This window comes from Nerophis lumbriciformis, linkage group LG10 (assembly GCF_033978685.3).
Source record: "Nerophis lumbriciformis linkage group LG10, RoL_Nlum_v2.1, whole genome shotgun sequence".
Taxonomy (NCBI): Eukaryota; Metazoa; Chordata; class Actinopteri; order Syngnathiformes; family Syngnathidae; genus Nerophis; species Nerophis lumbriciformis.
In genome coordinates, this window is record NC_084557.2 from 19,076,383 (window position 1) to 19,102,694 (window position 26,312).

The window sequence follows — 26,312 nt, forward strand, 5'->3', positions numbered from 1 at the left end:
TTGAAAAGTGGAAACTCCGGTAAAAGCGGGAATTTTTTGCACTTGCAAAATTATTAGTTTGTTTGAAATGTTGATGGTGGAGTGCTTTGAATCGGTTGAAAAAAAGTTGGAATTGTGGAAGTTAGAAAAATTGTCCTTTTATTTTGAAATGTCCTGGAAAATGTCTGATTCCATAGAAATGTGGGCATTTTTGGAAAATCAATAAATGGTAGCACACGTGTCATGAATGAGAAAAAGGTGCACAGAAAATAGGGCGGAAAAATAATTATGACACTGCGAGTGTGATATTTTATGCTTTCCAGCATTCTCACAATCAATTTGTATTGACAGCTCCACAATCGCGAAAGTGCTGAAAGGAACTCTCGCCTGTTTTTTTTTTCTTTCTCCCACCCGCACAAAGCGTCCAGTGTGTGCTGGTATCGAATGTGACATGCATAATAGCTAATTAAATATTCAAATAGACGCATATGAGCGGGATGGATGATGCGCCGCTGCACATTTTTACGCACGGCGCGCGTCTGTTCCACTTCCACGTCGGCGTCCAGATGAAGGAGACACAAGACTCATAAACGCAAATATTCCCGAGTCCAACTGGAACATTGCGGCACATCTTTCTTCCCCGGCGGAAATACCCGACAGCCAAGAGGGCGACCTTATTGAAAACACTTTTTTTTCTTCTTAAAAGGAAACATTTTTTTTAATTTTTTTAATAAAATCGTGTCAGTCATCGCGCGGCCACGTCCCCTTGACGACACCTGTCCAAGTCAGGTAAGACTCGTTAACATTTCGTCAAGTTGCCTCCGAAAAGTTTCAAAAATATGTGTTAATAACCGCGAATATGCTCATTATGGACATATTTGCCGCGCGGTTTTGACTGCGTTTCTGCTATTCACTCGGAATTCAACTTATGTGTTAACATTCTAAACACACCTTTAATAAGTTTGGGGATGATTTAGAAGAGAGTTAGACCATATAAATCAGTTTTATATAGTTTTTTATTGCGTCTTCATTTTGCTCCTACTCGAGTGGGTGGATCGATCCATTCATCGACAGCGGGTCGATACTAACCTAAAGACATCGATCGTTTTTTTTAATTTATTGTTATTTGGTTCATATTGCTTTATGTTTTTGTATTGATTACACTCTTTTTTTTTTAGTTGTTTTGCAATATTGAGTTTATTTTCTTATTGGTATTATGGGTATTAGTTTACTTTTAACATGCATACCGTTACAATATAGTACATCACAATACATTGTTAATATATTGTATTTATTATATACACATATAATATAATATATCAGTATATATTATATACTGTATATATAATATGTAAATATTACATATATGTTATATTGCTACTATGGTACATTTTTATACCTGCTTTATCCTTTCCATCCTTACCCTTTCCATCCTTTGTAACCGAGCTACTGTGTGGAACAATTTCCCTCGTGGATCAATAAAGTTTGTTTAAGTCTATCACATATTTCCAGTTTCTCATTACAGCTGGCATGTCCGAAAAGGAGTAGGAAGAAGCAGACCTTATTTAATCCTTTATTTAATCCTAATTCTGTTTTATAGCAATTTCTAACACATGTGTTGGTTCACTTCCGCTACTCAATCTGTAACACACAACCAACTGATACATAAAAAAAGAGCATAAATCAAATATATTTTGTTGATATTGTCAAAATTGTGATTCAAACCTAGCAGACTTGTCAGTGCACCCTGACGTGTCACCTGTACAGCCCCCTTTCAAAGCATCCCTTAGCCTCTTGTCCCCCTTCCTCCTGTTTCCAAATGCTCTCCTTTGAAGCGATGATGCCCCATCTGTCATATATGAGCAAAGGGAGACCACGCTCTGCTCCTCTCAATTACTGAATTCTCCTCATGCCAGCTCCGGTGGGACAGGAGGAGGAGCAGGTGGGTGGAAGTCGGTGCGATCAATCAACATGAAATATTCAGCTTTGAATATACACATCATTTACTCCACTACTATACTGCTGTTGCTGCCCTTGTTAGAACTGATGTAGCAACCCCCCCAAAATAAGAGTTTTGTAACTAGGCTCATGTGTGACAGTTTTTGTATAGGCTTTAAAAAAAAGTGTTTTTTGTTCAATTTAATCCTGTTTAAATCTGCAACAATGCGGAGAGGAATTAAGGCAAAAGGTCAGATGTAAAAAAACCAAATCAAAGAAATAATGGCAATCCATTTAATGTGTTTTAGACTTGCAGAAAACATATAATATAAACACATAAGTGATGGATGAACTTTCACCTTTATTGAATACTTCTGTTGGCAAAGACGGCGATGAGTGAAAAGAAGGAGGGGAGTCGTTTCCGACCTTTATTATCAAAGCGCTTGTATTCGCAACTTTCTTTGGCCCCATGGTGGATTATTTGATTTGAAAAAGACTGAAAAATCACGTCCATACACGTTACAGATCATCACAGGCAAGGCAGGTTTATTTATAGAGCACAATTCATAAACAAGGCAATTCTGTTGAGATGCAAAAAATGACAAGAAGGCAAATAAAATTATCACGAAAAATAAAATGATAGTAAAAATATTCATAAATTCACTGAATTCAAAGAAAAAAATTGTGTAGCAATATACTTCCACTTGTCATATGCACTAAGGATGTAGGGTTGCGCGACATAGACGATATACAATATTAATTTGACAGCGTCAACGCAATGTAGCATCCTAACTGGCGACTAATGTCCCTCCACAGTGCAGCTTCGGAATTACTAATCCTCACCTCCATGGCGGCAAATAAAATACGTCTCTTGGGGGACTGGATGACTGGATGACAAGGACTATAGCTGAACATGCTACACACACCGTAGGAGGATGGTGGTTGTTAACCGCTAACCGAGAACTTTTGAGCGTAATCATTGGTGGGTGGATCGATGCAAATATTGACCGTAGCGATATCAATTATAGTATCAGTATATGGTTGATACTACCGTGAATTAATCAACCTTTTTTATGATCGCAAAATTATTATTTTTTTGTCATTTTTGTTATTAAATAAAAGTCAACAGTAGTTTTTAATAAAAGGGAATGTGGAAATAATTTTAATATTTAATTGATGTTGTGACAACCCCATCCTGTGTTTTTTGTCGGATTATAATTGTGATCAAAAATTGTAATCATTCACTGATCTTGAAAACTTGAAGTATCAGTATCAGTATGACCAATACTGCCTCTGTATTGGTATGAGATCGATACCCAAATTTGTAGTATCGGCCAAAACTAATGTTAAGTATCCAAACAACAGAAGAATACCTTTTTTTTTAAAAAACATTTTAGCATAGGTGTAGATACAACCATGAATTGATTAACGTGGACCCCGACTTAAACAAGTTGAAAAACTTTTTCGGGTGTTACCATTTAGGGGTCAATTGTACGGAATATGTACTGTACTGTGCAATCTACTAATAAAAGTTTCAATCAATCAAAACATGTTACTACAGAAAGCATCCATATATTAAATTAACAAATAGATTAATATTAGTTTTGCCAAAATAATACAGCTGGAAATTATGCAATATGTTACTGCATGTGTCAGCAGGGGCAGCACAGTGGAACAGGTGCATGTGCCTCACAATATGAAGGTCCTGAGTTCAATCCCGGGCTCGGGATCTTTCTGGGTGGAGTTTGCATGTTCTCCCCGTGACTACATGGGTTCCCTCCGGGTATTCCGGCTTCCTCCCACCTCCAGAGACATGCACCTGGGGATAGGTTGATTGGCAACACTAAATTGGCCCTGGTGTGTGAATGTGAGTGGGAATGTTGTCTGTCTATCTGTGTTGACCCTGTGATGTCCAGGGTGTACCCCGCCTTCCGCCCGAATGCAGCTGAGATAGGCTCCAGCACCCCCCTGCGACCCCGAAAGGGACAAGCGATAGGAAATGGATGGATTGATGGATGTGTCAGTAGCTAAAACAGGAGCCTTTGTAACCTGTTTTGAAATGTTCTATTATCATTTGTTTGCCAAATAATAAATAATGATATATATTGTTATTGGAGGAGGCTGGAGTATGCAGTCTATTCCAAACTTTGAAAGTTTGGAAACATTTCAACTTAAACACGTCAAATACACAAATAACTTGCTTCTCATGGTTTTTCTGTTACCCGCGAGCATTTTGAGTGGAGACTTGTCCGACATCTGGGGGGTGTGTTCTGCGACTCTCCTTGGTAAGATAGTTAGCTTGTTAGCTAGAGCTAACAACTGAGAGACAAAGTTGTGTGAAAAATAGTATTAACTATCATTTTAGCCAAAGTCTGATAAATATATATATATATATATATATATATATATATATATATATATATATATATATATATATACTGTATATATATGTATATCCATCCATCCATCTTCTTCCGCTTATCCGAGGTCGGGTCGCGGGGGCAGCAGCCTAAGCAGGGAAGCCCAGACGTCCCTCTCCCCAGCCACTTCGTCCAGCTCCTCCCGGGGGATCCCAAGGCGTTCCCAGGCCAGCCGGGAGACATAGTCTTCCCAACGTGTCCTGGGTCTTCCCCGTGGCCTCCTACCGGTCGGACGTGCCCGAAACACCTCCCTAGGGAGGCGTTGGGTGGCATCCTGACCAGATGCCCGAACCACCTCATCTGGCTCCTCTCGATGTGGAGGAGCAGCGGCTACTTTGAGCTCCCCCCGGATGACAGAGCTTCTCACCCTAAGGGAGACACCCGCCACCCGGCTGAGGAAACTCATTTCGCCCGCTTGTACCCGTGATCTTGTCCTTTCGGTCATAACCCAAAGCTCATGACCATAGATGAGGATGGGAACGTAGATGGACCGGTAAATTGAGAGCTTTGCCTTCCGGCTCAGCTCCTTCTTCACCACAACAGATCTATATAGCGTCCGCATTACTGAAGACGCCGCACCGATCCGCCTGTCGATCTCACGATCCACTCTCCCCTCACTCGTGAACAAGACTCCGAGGTACTTGAACTCCTCCACTTGGGGCAGGGTCTCCTCCCCAACCCGGAGATGGCACTCCACCCTTTTCCGGGCGAGAACCATGGACTCGGATTTGGAGGTGCTGATTCTCATCCCAGTCGCTTCACACTCGGCTGTGAACCGATCCAGTGAGAGCTGAAGATCCTGGCCAGATGAAGCCATCAAAACCAGATCATCTGCAAAAAGCAGACACCTAATCCTGCAGCCACCAAACCGGATCCCCACAACGCCTTGACTGCGCCTAGAAATTCTGTCCATAAAAGTTTGAACAGAATATATATATATATATATATATATATATATATATATATATATATATATATATATATATATATATATATATATATATATATGTATATAAGAAAAAAACTTAATTAAATTGTTATATGTATCCAGTGATTATACTATAAAGTTAGTTAGTTAAAATGCAGCTTTCAAACACATTTATGAACACACCTACAGTATCCTCTTAAAAGACACTCTTAAGCCAATGTAAATTTAACATGTAAACTTAAATTGGTACTCAAATCTCAATATACCCAATGGTCGGACCCGGCTGCAGAATTTTTTTTTTTTATCAGGGGGGCCCCTTCTGTGGCTTCGTCTGTCCACGATTACTACATGCAAGACAAAAACTTTATATTTGTAGTTATTGTAAGGATATGCGTTTGAAATTATTTAAGCTTTAAAGAGCTTGCCTTTTTTATGGTATTAATGAGATTGAAAAGGAGTGTTGTTGATCTAAAGTTGATGTGCTAAAACCTATTTCTTGTTTAAAAAGCTACATACAATATTAACTTCATGCACATAATACATATTAATAAAGTGTTTGGATGTATTCACTAAATCAATGTATTCTTGGTTGCCGAAAAGGGATTCAAAGTAATACTTTGATATTGACACATCTCATCAGTGCATAGATTACTGGAATACCCTTAGAAGATACACAGATGACATGTGTCAATATCAAAATATTACTGTGAATCTCTAAGTTGTTGTTTGGAGTAGATCTTAGCTTTTTAAAGGGTACTTCAGCACGTTAACAGTACAGTATGTACTTCATTATCATATATGTAACTCTCTTATGGGTATTAAGGGTTATTCAACACGTAAACAGTACAGTTATCATTATTATCATATATGTAACTCTCTTATGGACATAAAGGGTACTTCAACTCGTAAACTGTACAGTATGTACTTCATTATCATATAAGTAACTCTCTTATGGTTATAAAGCGTACTTCAACACGCAAACGGTACAGTATGTACTTCATTATCATATATGTAACTCTCTTATAGACATAAAGGGTACTTCAACACGTAAACGGTACACTATGTACTTCAGTATCATACACGTAACTCTCTTATGGACATAAAGGGTACTCCAACACGTAAACGGTACAGTATGTACTTCATTATCATATACTGTATGTAACTCTCTTATGGGCATAAAGGGTACTTCAACACATAAACAGTACAGTATGTACTTCATTATCATACATGTAACTCTCTTATGGACATAAAGGGTACTCCAACACGTAAGCGGTACAGTATGTACTTCATTATCATATACTGTATGTAACTCTCTTATGGGCATAAAGGGTACTTCAAAACGTAAACGGTACAGTATGTACTTCATTATCATATACTGTATGTAGCTCTCTTATGGGCATAAAGGGTACTTCAAAACGTAAACAGTACAGTATGTACTTCATTATCATACATGTAACTCTCTTATGGACATAAAGGGTACTCCAACATGTAAACGGTACAGTATGTACTTCATTATCATATACTATATGTAACTCTCTTATGGGCATAAAGGGTACTTCAACACGTAAACGGTACAGTATGTACTTCATTATCATATACTGTATGTAGCTCTCTTATGGGCATAAAGGGTACTTCAACACGTAAACAGTACAGTATGTACTTCATTATCATATATGCAACTCTCTTCAATGAATACATTCAAACACTTTATTAATATTTATCATGTGCATGAACAAAGAGCAGTCAATATTGTATGTCGCTTCTGTACAAGAAAGAGGTTTTAGCACATCATCATCCGATCAACAACAGTCCTTTACAATCTCATTATTACCATAGAAATGTCCAACATCCTTCATTTATCGGACAAAATAAAGGCTTGGATAATTTCAAACACATATTGTTACAATAACCATGAAGAGTTTGTCTTAAACGTAGTAACCAATTGTGGACAGACATAGCCCGAAAGCCATTGGAATCAGTTTTTGGCACAACAGCGGAAGCAGCAAATAATAGATTTAACCTACAGTTGTGTGGATGTCACGATCGATGATGCACCTGCTGATGGCATCACAGGAGTAAAAATGATATGTGTCCTCTTCACTTTATCGCTGGTGTACACATATTACAATCCACAGTATCCACAGTACACACATTTTGTTTTTTCATCTCGCAAGAAAAATCATCTGATTAGCTCTCGTTCATAACTAACCCTCACCCCTCTTTCAATGTATGACTTTAAAGAGCTGTGGTTGGATATAAAACGAACTTGTCCCACCCATCGACAAGACGAAATTAAATATGATTGGATTTTCATTTCTGTCAACATTCTTGTCTCGTACTAACATGCCAATTACGTGTGTTATCTTCTTAGTCAACGTGCCTTTGTTTAGATTACTTATCATCTTATTTTTACCTGCGCTGATAGAAAAAAAACAAAACTAGCCCAGACCCGCCCATGAGTACTTTAAGATCTGCGATCATCTGAGACCGTAGTAAGTGAACCACAAAGTGGCGAGGGAACACTGGATAACAAAATATCCGGAGAATGTCAGCCTGAGTCTCTCTCATTGTTCTGGTCACATGGAAATGATGGGATGCCGACGTTTTCAAAAAGTAGTGGTTTGCGTCTTAGTTTTTCCCAATCTTGAACTTTTTTATAAAAACTATTGTTGCTGTTAGTGAAGTGAAGTGAATTATATTTATATAGCGCTTTTTCTCTAGTGACTCAAAGCGCTTTACATAGTGAAACCCAATATCTAAGTTACATTTTAACCAGTGTGGGTAAAGTGTCTTGCCCAAGGACACAACGGAAGTGACTATGATGGTGGAAGCGGGAATCGAACCTGGAACCCTCAAGTTGCTGGCACGGCCACTCTACCAACCGAGCTATACCGCCCGAAAAAGTAGTGGTTTGCGTCTTAGTTTTTCCCAATCTTGAACTTTTTTTATAAAAACTATTGTTGCTGTTAGGGCTGCAGCTACCGATTATGTTAGTAGACTTAGACTTAGACAAACTTTATTGATACACAAGGGATATTGTTCCACACAGTAGCTCAGTTTCAAAGGATGGAAAGGGTAAGGATGGAAAGGATAATGCAGGTATTAAGTATACTAAAAATGTACCATTGTAGCAATATAAAATATAAAATTTTTGTAATATTTGCATATTATATATACAGTATATAATATATACTGACATATTATATTATTCTATTTTTATATAATATATACAATATATAACAAATCCCAATTACCATGTACAATATTACTGTATATGTAGCATCTGCAGCAAAAAAAAAGGGCATTATGAAATAGAGAGTAGATCCAGCAGAAAATATACATTATAAACAAAGAGAAGTAGCTAACATAGAAGTGGTCAGGTAATAGACAGATATCATCTATTGCTGTACGGCGAGTGATTATACAGCTGGATGGAGCGCGGAATGAAGGAGTTCTTGAATCGAATACTGTGGGAACGAAGCTGAAGGAGCCTGTTGGAGTATGAGCTGCGCTGTCCCTCAATTTTCTGGTGGAGTGGGTGGACAGGATTGTCCATGATGGCAAACAGTTTGTCCAGTTTTCCTCCTGTCCCTCACTGACACAAACGCCTCCAACTGCGTGCCAATAGTTTGGCACGCAGTTCAATTGATCAATTTGTCAATCCGGTTTAAGTCCCTTTTTGCTGGTGCTGCTCCCCCAACAAACCACTACAAAGTACAGGGCACTGGCCACCGCAGACTGAAAAAAAGATCTCCAACAGCTTGATGCACACATTAAATGACCTAAGCTTCCTCAGGAAAACGATTCTGCTCTTTTAGTAATAGTTATTTTAGTACTCTTAGTAATCAAGTAATTTAGGAATTGATTTGTTCAATTAATCGAGTAATCGTATAAAACATATTCATAGCCTCGATGCGTATTTTATTGACATCAACAAAATGTTTTCTGCTTGCTATATCCTTCATTGTTTTTGATCTAATAAATGCACATTATCAACATTTTTATTGTGTGAATTTGATTAAAAAAATATAAAAACCAGGATTGCCAATTACATAATTTTCTAAACAGATTAATCACAATTTGGAATTTGGATACGCCATTATATCACAGGTGATTACTCCCTTTCATTAAAAAAAATATAAAGACGAGGGTTGCCAATTACTTATTTTGTTAATCAGATTAATCACAATTTGGAATTTGGATACGCCATTATATTACAGGTGATTACTCACTTTCATAATTAAAATTTGCTTAAGAAAAGACCCCCAATAAGTGTACACAATTTACACAAATGGAATTTTATTGTCAGAATGTCATCCAGGAACGTTTCTGAACGTTTTTACTTGAATGCATATCGTTTATTTGTACTGACGTACGCATTGATCTGATCACTGACTGTAAAGCAGTTAAGGTAAAAAAAGCTTGTACGGTCCAAATAAATTGCATGATTAATCAAAGCATGTCACATGATCAATGCACTATTTTTTAACTTGTTAATTTTGACAGCCCTGAAAAAAGTTTTTTCAATTTGTTATAGTTACACTCAATAAACGATAAATGGAAGCTTTTTTCTCATCAAATTAATCCAATAATCACTGTAGCTTTAGTTGTTGGGCACCCAAAATGCCGTTGCCCTGTGGAAAAAAGGCCCAAAACGATACAATACTTATACCGCCCCCGCTTAAGTCACTTTGTCAACAGTTTGGGCACTCAATTCCACAAAATGCTAATGGACTCGTTTGTCATGTGGGCAATATTTGGCCTTATGATTACCGAGGCAAAAGTTTGTCGAAAACCCAGGTATCACTGCACTAAGGATGTCACGATATGAAAATTTCATATCACGGGTTTTTGTGACCAAAATTGTCACATTATCATTATTATCACAGTGTTCTTGAATAGCTAAGTTGCTCAGACAGCACTGTGTTTATACACGTTTACAATGGGTTAACAACCTTTTGAAATTAGGGAAAGACGTAAATGTATCTTGTATTCATGTTAGCATTTAAGCTAGCGAACTAGTGCTAGCCGGTCCGCGAGTTTATCAAAGTGCAGTTATCACATATGCATACAAACACTCATGCATATAATCACGTTTCATCAAACATATATTACGTTGTTGCCCTAGGGGAAAATGGGGAGCACATGGCTCACTGACAAAGCTTAACCTATTGTTACTATAACAATCTACAAGGTTAATACAGTTCGCTTCTCTTTCTTCCCCTCCATTTATCTGCCTTCTTTTGTATTTGAAGTTATCATTACATATATGTATTATTGCATATTGTTGATAATAGAGGTAATATATTATTATTCATTATCAATAGTGTTATTTCTATTGGTATTTGCATTGCTCCATTTGTAGTGTAATATTGCTCATTGTCATTTTTGTGTTATTAATATTTATTTCACTAATTGCTTCTTTGCTGTCATTTTTACAATCATATTTGTACATATCGTATTCGCTGATGTTGTTCTATTGTTGTTGTTATTGTTGTGTTTGTTGTTGTAGTTGTCTCTTTGTCTTATCCCCCTTCTCGTCCCCGCAATTTCCCCTCTGTCTTACTTTTTTTCTCTTTCCATCCCCTCCCGCTCCGGCCCGGCTGCACCAAATGATAATATAAATCCATTTAATAATGTCAAATACAAATAAGGCAACAAGAGATGTATCCCACACTTCTCTTTTGTAAAGTAAATCTGTACATGGGCATCGACATCAACTATATGATTTACCTGAGAAGCTGGACAGGACAAAAAATAAAATAAAAATAAGTGCAGTTATTAATCAAGATTTTTGATCATTGTGATTTAAAACGCTGATGGTTTATCATTTATACCGTTATTCATTTCATCCCTAAACTGCACTCGCGGTAGCGCCTATGACAAAGCTGGGGTTTGGCAACCCCCTCCTCTTGTTTGAACAGAGCACATGATCCGAACAGCATTTGAACTTTTTGGCACCTCATTGAGTCGGATTTGCTCTCAGTAAAAATGCCTAAGCTGTTCAGGCTCTCAGCAAAGTTATTTGTCTCAACTCTTCAGGAAACTTGTCATCTCACCAACGCCAGCTTTTGTGATAAAAAAATGTCTTCAGGATGTTGCCTCGGGAGCACCATGGCCCCTAAGTATTTGATCTATGAGGCAATACAGTGAAAAGCATAGCCGAATGATATGAGAACACAACGGTGAATAATTAATAACCTTGCTCCCAATTCCAGGAAAACAATAGCATATTGTCAGAGCGCTGCACTAATTTAAGTCGAGGAGCGGTGAGGAACTTTGGCAACGCGGGCAGGGCATTGTTTTGAAGGATATTAGTCTCCCTTTTCACTGCTGTATCGTCGCAATCTTTTCGCAGTCACAGTTAAATACAGACGTGTGAGTGTTGCACGCTGGCGGCTGCAACGTGTTTGCATTTGAGACTAATCAGAAGCTATTAGATGCCCCCTCTCTCACCTGCTGGCACCGTGTGAGGTGGAAGTGCACACGCAGGAAGCTATTTTCCACAGGCCTCCTCTCCTGGCTGTCAGCTTCCATTAGGGCGGAAGGTGTCATATCTGTAACACAGCTGAGTGCAGATGGCAGAGAGGAGGGGATGGCTCACCGATTTAAACAATGATTAATGAACAGAGATGGAAAACAAATTACATCGGACTATTGGAGGCAGGGAATTGTTTTTATGAAAATGTTAATTGTTTCTGCCAGGCAGAGAGGGGGAGGGGGGCGGAGCGAGGGCAAAGCGGTCCGTGCAACCAAGGGGCTACTGATAGGGGCGTCTACAACCCCCCCGGCTCAGTCTATTGGCGCATCTCAGCATGCAATCTTTAATACACTACACTGGCTTCAAGACCACTAATGTGCCATAACTTTCAGGGTTTTTTTCTTAACGACAAACCCCACCACGAATTGTCGCCCACCGCCGCACCAATTAGCGTTACCTCTAATAATAAGTGGTTGTAAGTGATGGGAGAAGGCGCCCCTGTTCTAGTTGTAATTATTGCAGGCGGGTGCAGCTGCACTACTTAGGGAGATGATGATAATTATTTTTCTTTTCTTTTTTTTTTTTATTTCCACTGCGGGTTGATTTTTTAAGAGCATCATACACTCATCAGAGTAATCAGGAGAGAGTGATTAGTGGAAATCCACGAGGCTAACAGCTGCCACATTAAACACTTGCCTCTGTTGCCAACACACAGAGCTGCTACACATCGGACACAACGACAAGGCACTTCACCTTCGTGTGTTTGTTAGAAAGTCAAGGCCGCGGACACACACACGCACGCACGCACACACACGCGCGCGCACACACACTCAATTAGAATAAACAGAGCTCCTCGTGAAAAAGCAGCAAGGTCAAAGCTGCAGTGCTCCTATTGACAAGGAGTACAGGGAGGAAAAGTTTGATAGGCCACTGGAGGTGTGAAATGGAGATAGCTGCTGTGCAGCGACCTTGCTGTTCAACCAAATAAAAAGCATTTTTTTTTTAGATCACTTGTAGTTTAGTGGTTCGTACGGCTGACTTTTGCATCAACTCCTGCTTAGTAGGTGTCAATGTGAGTGTGAACGGTTATCAGTCCAGAGTGCAATAAAATCAAATTTAATCAATCCATCATCCATCCATCCATCCATCTTCTTCCGCTTATCCGAGGTCGGGTCGCGGGGGCAGCAGCCTAAGCAGGGAAGCCCAAACTTCCCTCTTCCCAGCCACTTCGTTGAGCTCTTCCCGGGGATCCCGAGGTGTTCCCCGGCCAGCCGGGAGATATAGTCTTCCCAACGTGTCCTGGGTCTTCCCCGTGCCCACCTACCGGTCGGACATGCCCTAAACACCTTCCTAGAGCGGCGTTCGGGTGACATCCTGACCAGATGCCTGACAATCAATCAATCAAGCTTTATTAATAAAGCGCTTTTCATACATAAAAGAAATGCAACGCAAAGTGCCTTACAAAGTTAAAACAATTGACCCATATCCCCCATTATCACATACGTACGCACGGATACAGATACCAAACATAAACACACACACACATACAACATACACACATATGCAACTATATGAACCAATGATTGCATGGCTGAGTACAGAGGAGACATGTGAGTAAACACTATCACAGGAGCCATCTGCCCTTAGGAGGTCATCAGACCATGGCCACCAGGACGATGACACAAAGGCGCCCCCACAAGCACGGCCGATAACCCCTGAGGCAGATGGCTCATCTGAGGAACGTTGGAAAATAAAAATAATACAACTTGTAAAATAGTAAGAACCATGTGTACAGATGAAGAATACAATAAAAGTAAGACATATGAAGATTAATATAAAAAAATAAAATAAAATCAAATTAAAAAAAAAATATATACAGTAAATAAATAATAAATAAATAGAACTAAATAAAGTCTTGCACCTCCGGGTTGCTGCTGTTTTCACCATAATTCTATATTTTAGAATTATCCCAGCAGGAACAATACATTAAAACAATGGTGAGAAATTGTTGAATTAGGTTAATGTTAAAACAACATTCTTTTTGACGATGTTTAATCAATGTCAGGTTCTGACGTTGATTTGACCATTGAATTTTTGACATTTCCCAACCATTATGCTACAACACAAATACAACGCTGAAACAAAATGCTTTTTGACGACGTTTATTCTATGTCAGGTTGTAATGTTGATTTGACCATTGATATTTGGTCATTTCCCAACCAACAACACAGATCCAATAATGCTATGTTGCTTTAAAGTCAGTTCTAAAGGAATTGTATGCATAAGCAACGTTGTATCAATGTCTTGTGCCTGCTGGTATCCTAACACCCCCCCCCCCCCATATAAGGCATTTACACTTGACACCGAATCAGATTTTTTTGCCCTCAAGTGACACACATCAGATTTTTTGCCACTCTAAACGCTCCAAAGTGCTTCAAATCTGATCTTTTTGCCTCAGATTTGGGCCACATCAGGAGGTAGTCCGAATCCGATTGGATTCTGATCTTTTTAAATGTGACTTCAGTCTAAACGGAAATGCGACCCGCAGGCAACTTTTTTGTCATCTTCGTCCAAGCTACGTCACCCGTGTGTGCGGGGAAAGACGTAGCCCGCCAGCGGAAGTAGATACAACTCTGGTTTCGGTGAGCATAGAGGTATCCGATAATATCGGACTGCCGATATTATCAGCCGATAAATGCTTTAAAATGTAATATCGGAAATTATCGGTATCGGTTTTAAAAAGTCAAATTTATGACTTTTTAAAACGCCGCTGTACGGAGTGGTACACGGACGTAGGGAGAAGTACAGAGCAGTTACGTCTCCCAGTCATACTTGCCAAGCCTCCCGATTTTCCCGGGAGACGCCCGAATTTCAGTGCCCCTTCCGAAAATCTCCCGGGGCAACCATTCTCCCGAATTTCTCCCGATTTCCACCCAGACAGCAATATTGGTGGCGTGCCGGCCCAATCACATAATATCTACGGCTTGTCACACACACAAGTGAATGCGATGCATACTTGGTCAACAGCCATAGAGGTCACACTGAGGGTGGGCGTATAAACAACTTTAACACTGTTACAAATATGCGCCACACTGTGAACCCACACCAAACAAGAATGACAAACACATTTCGGGAGAACATCCGCACCGTAACACAACATAAACACAACAGAACAAATACCCAGAACCCCTTGCAGCACTAACTCTTCCGGGACGCTACAATATACACCACCCGCTACCCCCTAACGCACCCCCCCACCGCAACCCCGCCCACCTCAACCTCCTCATGCTCTCTTAGGGAGAGCATGTCCCAAATTCCAAGATGCTGTTTTGAGGCATGTTAAAAAAAATAATGCAGTTTGTGACTTCAATAATAAATATGGCAGTGCCATGTTGGCATTTTTTTCCATAACTTGAGTTGATTTATTTTGGAAAACCTTGTTACATTGTTTAATGCATCCAGCGGGGCATCACAACAAAATTAGGAATACTAATGTGTTAATTCCACGACTGTATATATCGGTATCGGTTGATATCGGACTAATTAAGATTTGGACAATATCGGAATATCAGATATCGGCCAAAAAGCCATTATCGGACATCTCTAGGTGAGCAAAGTACTTTTTTAGCGGGCAAATTTTCGGTGCATCACATGTCAATAGTGCGCAAATTATAGGCTATATGTAATATTTTAATATATATTTTGATACTAAAGAAATAGCAATTGTTAAAGGACCGGGATTGATTTGCTTATCTGTTACGTAAAGGTAATGTCGTAAGTCGTTTACATAAGTGAGTTGAAAAATAGGGCTAAGGTAGATCCACGCTGATGTCCGTGCTTCCTCTACTTAACAGCCATAAAAATATTAGAACCCTCCCAATTTTATTACAATATATATATATATATATATATATACAGTGTTTCCCACAGGACAGGCATCTATTTGTGGTGGTGTGGTTGGGGGGCGGGGGGTGACGGCGGCAGCGGCGATGACCAAGAAGAACGCGGAGTTGGAATATAAGTACAACACTTTATGTACATATTTAGCTCATTAAAATTACCGACAGGAAGGCGATAAACACTTTATTTCAACAGACTCTGGCGCCGTACCTGTCGTCAAAACTCCAAAGACCGACTGCACAGTTGCGCTAACAAAATAAGAGTCTCAGAAAGCTGGCGTGCACAAGCTAGCAAGCTACGGAGTTTGCCGACAATGTATTTCTTGTAAAGTGTATACAAAGGAGTACAGAAGCTGGACAAATAAGATGCCAAAAACCAACCACTTTCATGTGGTATTGGACAGAAAGGAGGACTTTTTTTCTCCTCCATTCGAAAATGCGGACGTTATCAGCACCACTGTCTGATTCCTATCAATGCAAGTCATCACAATCAGGTAATACACCAACTTATATTCTTGTCTTCATGAAAGAAAGGAATCTATATGTGTTAAACATGCTTGTATTATTTTTAAACACCTTTAACTTGTTAACAATATTAACTATGTGTTAAACATGCTTGTATTATCTTTAAACACCTTTAACTTGTTAACAATATTAACTATATGTGTTAAACATGCTTGTATTGTCATTAAACACCTTTAACTTGTTAACAATATTAACTATATGTATTAAACATACTTGTATTATCATTAAACACCTTTAATTTATTAACAATATGTGTTAAACATGCTTGTATTATCTTTAAACACCTTTAACTTGTTAACAATATTAACTATATGTATTAAACATACTTGTATTATCATTAAACACCTTTAATTGATTAACAATATTAACTATATGTGTTAAGCATGCTTGCATTATCATTAAACACCTTTAACTTGTTAACAAAAACATATATTTCATAAATAAGTAAATATAAATTATACATATGAATGAGGTAGAGCCCCACGACTTGATCAATTGAAAAGTAGCTCGCCTGCAGAAAAAGTGTGAGCACCCCTGAGTTACACCAATCTGAACAGGTCAGCCACCTGTTTAAAGCCCGATCACAGTTGAAATCTTGAAATGAAGGGCCTTTAATGGCCAAAACATTAACCTGGACAACATTTTAACAGCTGGTTGGTTCAGATTTTATTATTTTCATTGCATTCACATGCTGCAGTGGACAGTGGACAATTTAGCTTCATTATTAATGCAGTATCTGAAGCACCGTCTCCACGTGTGTTTATTGACAACAGGGTTATAACCTGGACACGTTAGCTCGTCGGTATGGTAACACGTGACGTGACAACAGCGGCGGTGTTAATGAAGCAGCGTCAGCCTGCTCACCGTGAGTGAAACGCTCGGTGAAATCGCGGATTAACGTTAAATATATGACGGGCCGCGAGCGATGCAGCTATAACTTATCTACCTACAACCTATATTACCCTCGTATTTTGATCCGGTCGGTCCGTTCTTTTACTCCGCCGTCTTCTTCTTCTTCTTCTTCTGGCCCACCAGGTGAATTAAGTGCTATTGGCGGAGTTACAATGCATAGTAGGCTACCGCCACCTACTGCACCGGAGTTGTAACTACAAGGTACATTCACAGACAGAGTCCCATTGCTTTTATGAGCGGTCGAGCGAGTCAAAAGCCGAAAAATCCATTTGTGGCGGACGTAATTCTTTCGTTGTTGGGCCGCCACAAATAAATGAATGTGTGGGAAACACTGATATATATATATATATATATATATATATATATATATATATATATATATATATATATATATATATATATATGTATATATATATATTATATTATATTACTTTAATTTATTTTCACGTAAAAACACTCATTTGGTGACTTTTTTTTTAATTTAGCGACTTCTGTGTTCATTTACAGAATCCGGTCAATTTATTTTGTTTACTCTTTATCGAGCTGCGCATGCGAGTGACATTGGGGCCACATTGGGGCCTGTTTGTGTTTATCCTGGAATCTGATAAAGATCAAATTGTACTTGCAGTGTAAACAGTCAGCTGGAAAAAATCTGATTATTCAGTGTAAACGTAGTCGACAGGAGGTAGTCCGAATCCGAGTAGAATCTGATCTTTTCAAATATGACTTCAGTCTAAACGGACATGCGTCCTGAATGTGACTTTTGGGTGAGCTATGTCATTCGTGTGCGCGGGGAAAGACAAAGCCCGTCAGCTTAAGCGGATACGTCATCACAACATCCGGTTTTGGTAAGAAAAGTATTTTTTCGGCGACTGAATTTACGGTGCAGCACTAATCATTCAATTAATCAATGGAATAATCCTCTTTGCTCTTTCTAGACCAGAGGGTCTCCCCGATTTGCTTCCACCTCTTTCGGTCCCCTGCAGTTCTCTTCACTTCTCGCCACAAGGTGTTGCTTCTGCCTAGATCTTTGTCGACACCCCTCCTTCAGGACTAGTCAATAGTGCGCAAATAATAGGCTATATGTCATTTTTGAAGATATATATATTTATACTTTGATTCTGAAAAAATTGCGATTGTTGAAGGACCGGAATTGACGTACTGTATATGCTGTCCCATATTTGCTGACATGTACATTGCGTAAGTTGTTTACATCAGTTAGTTAAAATATAAAGCTAACGTAGATCCACGTTGATGTCTGTGTTGCCTCTACTTAACAGTCATAAAAATATTGGAACTCCCCCAAATATATTACACTATATATATATATATGCATTCATACAATATATTACTTTAATTTATTTTCACGTAAAAACACTCACTTTTATGGTGTTTTTATTTTTATTTTTTATGGTGTTTTTACTTTTATTTTATTTTGCAGTAGCAGTAGCGACTTCCTTCTTCATTTTATCGATCCGGTCAACTTCCTTTGTTTTGGATTTATCGATGTCATGATCCGCTGCCCGGATCATGTTTGTTTAGTTTTTGACTCCCTCAATTCCTGTTTTGAGCACACCTGGATTTGTGTTTTTAGTTGCCATGACTGCAGATTGTTTTCACCTGCCTCTGATTAGTGTTCGGGACGCTCACCTGCTCCTGGGCACTAATCAGAGAGCTACTTATTCCCGTTTTTCGCCACACTCAGTCTGATTTTCGTTTATTTGCCCAGAAATTGTATTGTTTGTATTTATTTTATTACATTTAAAAAAAAAGTTTTAGTGTGTGCATATAAGTTGTTTTGTTTAGCACTTCCTGTGACGATCTGTCACATTCACTTCTTGTTATGTTTTATTAGTTCAGTGGTTCTCAAACTTTTTCTGTCAGGTCCCCCTTCAGATGAAAAAAAAAATTTGGGCCCCCCCCTCACACCAACAAAAGTCACAAAAGTTTAGATTTATTGACATAACATAAATATGTCTTTTTCAAAAAGATAAAACATCTTAAAGTATTGAACTCACTTTACAATTTGTGCAAAAAAATGAAAGAAAATGCAGCCATTTGGTAAAAAGATACTGTCAGCTGCCAGCGTTTTCAGACATAAAACACACAGGGGCCTCTCCTCACCTCCCACTACATTCGCTGTGAAGCCCATCACGAGATAGGCGTAGTCATATTTTCTTGACTTGTGTTTTGTCCCAAATCATCACTTGTCTTCCTTTCCGTCCCTGTCAAACTTTCCTCCATTCTCCAAGTGTCAAATTGACACTTGGCAAGAAATCTGCGTTCAAAGAACTCCGGCTTATTAGTGATTCCCAGAGCCCAAAAAAAGTCTGCGGGCTGTAGAGCGTTTTCTATTCGGGCTCCAGTACTATGGAATGCCTCCCGGTAACAGTTAGAGATGCTACCTCAGTAGAAACATTTAAGTCCCATCTCAAAACTCATTTGTATACTCTAGCCTTTGAATAGCCCCCCTTTTTTTAGACCAGTTGATCTGCCGTTTCTTTTCTTTTCTCCTCTGCTCCCCCCTATCCCTTGTGGAAGGGGAGACACACAGATCCGGTGGCCATGGATGGGGTGCTGGCTGTCCGGGGTCGGGACCCGGGGTGGACCGCTCGCCTGTATATCGGTTGGGAACATCTCTGCGCTGCTGACCCGTCTCCGCTCGGGATGATTTCCTGCTGACCCCACTGTGGACTGAACTCTTACTGTTATGCTGGATCCACTATGGACTGGACTCTCACAATATTATGTTAGACCCACTCGACATCCATTGCATTCGGTCTCCCTAGAGGGGGGGGGTTATCCACATATGCGGTCCTCTCCAAGGTTTCTCATAGTCATTCACATCGACGTCCCACTGGGGTGAGTTTTTCCTTGCCCTTATGTGGGCTATACCGAGGATGTCGTTGTGGCTTGTGCAGCCCTTTGAGACACTTGTGATTTAGGGCTATATAAATAAACATTGATTGCTTGATTGATTGAAATTAGGGTAGCCAGCTACTTTCTGATATTCAGCGCGGTTTGTGTCTTCTGCTTGCGGTGGGCGTGACTCGCGGTGGGTGAGCGGGACAACGCGATTTGTTTATTACGTCGGCATAGAGATGGTGTTGCGCCGTAAGAGACATTATTTATTCCTCTTTTTATAGTATGTTTATTTGATGCTTGTCTGGGTTTTTAAAGGCCTACTGAAACCCACTATTACCGACCACGCAGTCTGATAGTTTATATATCAATGATGAAATCTTAACATTGCAACACATGCCAATAAGGCCGGGTTAGCTTACTAAAGTGCAATTTTACATTTCGCGCCGAAATATCCTGCTGAAAACGTTTCGGTATGATGACGCCTGCACGTGACGTCACCGATTGTAGAGGACATTTTGGGACAGCATGGTGGCCAGCTATTAAGTTGTCTGTTTTCATCGCAAAATTCCACAGTATTCTGGACATCTGTGTTGGTGAATCTTTTGCAATTTGTTTGATTTAACAATGGAGACAGTAAAGTAGAAAGCTGTAGGTGGGAAGCGGTGTATTGCGGCCGGCTGCAGCAACTCAAACACAGCCGGTGTTTCATTGTTTACATTCCCGAAAGATGACAGTCAAGCTTTACCATTGGCCTGTGGAGAACTGGGACAACAGAGACTCTTACCAGGAGGACTTTGAGTTGGATACGCAGAAGCGGTACCGTGAGTACGCAGCTGCGGCTTCCAAACATTTGATCGCTTGCCCGTACGTGCGTACCGCTATGTGCATGTCACGTACGTAACTTTGGGGACTTTGGGGAAATATATGTGCTGTATGAACTTTGGGGAGGTGAACGGTACTTTGGGCTGTGGGATTGAGTGTGTTGTGCAGGTGTTTGAATTGTATTGGCGGGTTATATGGACGGGAGGGTGGAGGTGTTTGTAATGCGGGATTAATTTGTGGCATATTAAATATAAGCCTGGTTGTGTTGTGGCTAATAGAGTGTATATATATCTTGTGTTTATTTACTGTTTTAGTCATTCCCAGCTGAATATCAGATCCCACCCGCCTCTCACAGCATCTTCCCTTTCTGAATCGCTCCCACTGCCCTCTAGTCCTTCACTCTCACTTTCCTCATCCACAAATCTTTCATCCTCGCTCAAATTAATGGGGAAATCGTCGCTTTCTCGGTCCGAATCGCTCTCGCTGCTGGTGGCCATGATTGTAAACAATGTGCAGATGTGAGGAGCTCCACAACCTGTGACGTCACGCACATATCGTCTGCTACTTCCGGTACAGGCAAGGCTTTTTTATCAGCGACCAAAAGTTGCGAACTTTATTGTGGATGTTCTTTACTAATTCCTTTCAGCAAAAATATGGCAATATCACGAAATGATCAAGTATGACACATAGAATGGACCTGCTATCCCCGTTTAAATAAGAAAATCGCATTTCAGTCGGCCTTTAAATGAAATGACATATGTATTTGTATAAAAAAATAATTTAAAAAAAAACCAACAAAAAAACCCAATTTGAACTCGTCACTCGTGCCTACCCAGTCATGCCTCCGCGCCCCCCACTTTGAGAACCGCTGCCTTAGTTTGTGTTTATTTCCTGTCAGCGCTCTTATTTTAGTTCCACTTCCTGCATGTCTCCCTGAGCGCTCGTTTCCCTCACCTCTCCCTGATTGGCAGCTTGGCACACCTGGTTGCACACTGCAAAAAGTCAGTGGTCAAAAACAATTTAAAAAAATAAAATAAAATTAGGGATATTTTATCTGAACTAAGCAAAATTATTTGCCAATAGAACAAAAAAATTTGGTTTGTCCAAAACAAGTAAAATTAGCTAACCTCAATGAACCCAAAAATACCTTAAAATAAGTATATTCTCACTACTAACAACTGTACTTCTATATGAGTACGTATTTTCTATTGTTTCATTGAAAATAAAACAGCAAAGTCCACTTGGCTGTCATTCGTTTTGATTATGAGACAAAATTGCGTCAAAATCATGATTTTTTTTTCATGCTTGAAGTATTATTATTATAGAGGTTTATTTGAAATAGGAACAGATACAAAAACATCTGATACAGTTATCCAATTTATGCATCATAGTGTTTGTAGCCAAAGCTAATGTACAACACTTGTCCCCAACAACAACAACAACACAGATCCAACATCATTAAAATAGGAAAATAAAAAATAGAATGAGTCGATAATAATGATAATAGTAATAATATAAACAAAGTGCAAACTAGAGTTAAAAGCCAATAATAATAATAACAGACAAAATGCAGACTAGATAAAAAACAATTAGTAAAAATTAGTAACAATTAAACATGGGAACACGATTGTTGCTCAACTAGCCATAATTTTGTTTGTTTTTTGAAAGTGACAAGTGCAGGTATACTTTTCAAAGTGTCCGGTAAAGAGTTCCATAGTTGTGGTCCTTTTATTGAAAAGGCAGTTTGGGCAAAAGATGTCCTACGAAATTGAACACAACAGTTGCCTTTTGACATTGCTCGGGTGGTAGATCTGGTACCACTTTGCAGTCTTGTAATTGCCTTGCAGAGCAATTGGGGAGCAGAGTTATCCAAGCATAAGTAAGAAATTATTACTTAAAAAAAGTAGTTTTATACTTGTGAGTGTTGATGACACAGCTTTGCATCAGCTGATATTCTAGTTTCAAGCATGTTTTACTCAATATAGGTCATAAAATCTCAGCAACAAGCTGTAATATCTTACTGAGATCATTTAGGACCAAAACACTTAAAACAAGTAAAAGACTCTAACATGAAATCTGCTTACTGAGAAGAATTATCTTATCAGACAGAAAATAAGCAAATATCACCCTTATTTGAGATATTTAATCTTACTTAGATTTCAAATTTTGCAGTGCAGTTGCCAATCAGGCTGATATTTATGCCTGCCTCGCCCTCCAGTCAGGGCTCGATGATTGTTTCCTGTTTTGTGTTTCCTGTATTAAACTGTATGTTGCACTATTCTTGAGGGTCAAGACCAACAGAACCTGACACATTCAGCAATACCGTGCTAAAAATGATAATTGCGATGATTCTGGTCATCACACAATAATTCCTATATGAAATTGTATATTGTTACATCCTCAGAGTATTTGACGATGGAAGAAGATCTGGATTCTCCTTGAACTAATGTTTCTGATCTCCTCTTCCACACCGAATGCCTTGCATTTTCGTCCGCTTTTAGGCTTGTGTTGGTGCATTGCATCGCCAAACGTCCACTTCCTTTTCCTGACGTGTTAAATCAGTAAGCAGCCATACCAAACCGAAGGCTCCACAATGAAAAAATCAGAATAAGTGTACTGTTACACCTCTTGATGCGGCCCCGCAGTTGTTGTCCGACGTAGGTTGCACTTCTCAACTCGGGGGCTAATTCTCTTAGCCCAGATGTTGCCTGAGCACAGTCCTGGGATCCCACTGGGTTGATGAGCTCAATCAGAGAAATGATGAAAAGATGATTTTGTCCCTGTAATTACAGTGTATAAACTACTTAGCTAGGATTGCAAAGGAAGTCATTTTCTAATTACGTCGGTACCCCGTTGTCTAATGGTGGATGTTTTGTTGTTTTTCAAAAAGAGAGAGAGGGTGGATTGGAGAGAAAGAATATGCATTTATATGTGTGTGTGTGTTGCAAAAAAGAGACCATCACGAAAGCAAGATGGCTGCCAAATGAGGGCTCATTGAATTATCAGCCCAGTTAATGTGCCTTGGATTATATTCTTTGTTTGTCATTTTTTTTCCTGTAGATGCCATAGCTTAATGAGATACTGTAAGTGGCATTACCCGACTCCTGCTGTGGTTTTGTGATGACTCGTTTAATGTCTTTTGTTTTAGTGCCTCCGAGTGCTTTGGCAAGTGAAAGTCGACACATCTCCAGTTTCCTCCATTTTCGCCATCTCGGTGCCGCTTTGCGAATATTAAAACGCCGCTGACATCATGCGAATGCATTGAAAAAGCACTCGCTGCGTCAAAATGAAATGCAGTCGGGAGTTTAGAGAGGCTTTTCCTGCCCTGCGGGACAGGAAGTGGCACAAACCGTGTCAGTGTGTCGTCGCCGACCCTTAAAAGATCCATTCTTTTCATTTCTGTGCGAGTTCTGCCGGATTTGGCAGCCGTCCTGCAGGGGCCCGACCATCTGATGCAGGCCCGCACCATGTGGATTGGCTTGTCTTGCGCAAGGCATCCCCTACGCACGCCGAACTGTTAACACAGCCAATCTTACGCCAAAAGCTTTGTTTGTGTCCAGGAAGAACAGGTGGCTTGTGCAAACACCAGCAACTGTTTACACATGAGTGATTTAAAATACATTCTATGTACACATGCTCGAGTGTGTGTGTGTGTGTGTGTGTGAGAGAGAGAGACTGCATGTGTGAGTGTGTGTGTCCTTGCATGCACAGAGACACTGTGTTTGATGAGGGAGTATTAAGGAGACAGTGTTTGTATTACTTTATGTGAGCACTATTGCAAGCATCCCAGGAAGCTCATGAATGCAACATTTATATTTGACACGCTGTAGCAAGGTTAGGACACCATGCATGGCTCACTTTGTCTCAGTCATTCATAACAGTTACCTTCAGGAAATTAAACACTTTCAAAACATAAATGCAGCTGGTCGCTTCTAAAATGAATCATTATGTTCAGTTCTTTTGGTCGATTTTTGCACTTGACAGGCTTAATGTCTTGTCTTATTTGTCCTACATAACAGGCTTACTCATCTTACTCAATCAGCATTACTCAGATGCCTCAGGATTTCGTTATTATTGCAGCAATTCAGGCCAACTCAATTTATCTCCTCAAATTACACAGAGCATTATTATAACTGTCCGGTCCCTGCAACTTTCCCGCACATTTTGACCAACAATCGTCATTTTCTGCAATCTAATGCAATCTAGTGTTACTAGGCAGTGCTCAAATGCGCAAGTCGACTGTCTGACCTACTCAGTGGCCTACTGGTTAGAGTGTCCGCCCTGAGATCGGTAGGTCATGAGTTCAAACCCCGGCCGAGTCATACCAAAGACTATAAAAATGGGACCCATTACCTCCCTGCCATACTTGCCAACCCTCCCGGATTTTCCGAGAGACTCCCGAAATTCAGCGCCTCTCCCGAAAACCTCTCGGGACACATTTTCTCCCGAAAATCTCCCGAAATTCAGGCGGACCTGGAGGCCACGCCCCCTCCAGCGAGGGTCTGCATGGAGCAATGTTGTTGTAATATATTGAGTTGGAGGCAATAAACAGGCGAGGGGATGAAGTACGTCTCTTTACTGTAGACTTCAGAACAGACTCACACACTTGACGTCAGGTGCGCAACACCACGTAAATCGTTGGCCAACCAAAAAGTAACCCCAGTACGCTATAGCCAACATTCACCAGGAGATGGCAACAGACAAACATAGATCACTCTATTACATTCCAGTCTCTCCATGTTTTCTCGCCATGGTAACATGTGATCCACATGCACTGTGCGCTGTCTCTGTCCCTCTTGATATATATATATATATATATATATATATATATATATATATATATATATATATATATATATATATATATATATATATATATATATGAAAATACTTCACTTTCAGTGAATTCTAGCTATATATATATATATATATATATATATATATATATATATATATATATATATATATATATATATATATATATATTATCATATATATATATATATATATATATACAGTATATATATGTATATATATATATATATCTATATAAATAAATATATATATATATATATATATATATATATATATATATATATATATATATATATATATATATGTATGTATATATATATATATATATATATATATATTAGAGATGCGCGGATAGGCAATTATTTCATCCGCAACCGCGTCAGAAAGTCGTCAACCATCCGCCATCCACCCGATGTAACGTTTGATCAGAACTGCATCCGCCCACCATCCGCCCGTTGTTATATATCTAATATTAATAAAAAAATTAAAAAAAAGGGTGAAAACTACGCGAATTGCACCTTGTGCAGACAAGATTTTTCGATCGGACACGGAGGAATTAGCGATGTAAAAGACCACGTTGGGACAAAAAAACACAAGTCTAATGCCGTTGCTAGCGATACAAGTGGAAAACTTTCAACGTTTTTCGTCGCCCAAACAGATTCTTTGGATGTGATAAATGCCGAAGTTTTATTTACGGAGGCAATAATTGAGCATGGACTTCCAATCGC

At 39.4% G+C, this 26,312-nt stretch overlaps 1 protein-coding gene across 2 annotated transcripts in view; it reads left to right on the forward strand.

Moving 5' to 3' along the window:
* Positions 1-26,312, forward strand: part of LOC133612793 (zinc finger protein 536-like) — a 117,548-nt gene continuing 91,236 nt past the window's right edge. For both annotated transcript variants that reach the window (XM_072913920.1, XM_072913921.1), the window contains exon 1: positions 1-768. The gene's annotated coding sequence lies outside the window, so the exon portion shown is untranslated. The remainder of the gene's footprint in view (positions 769-26,312) is intronic.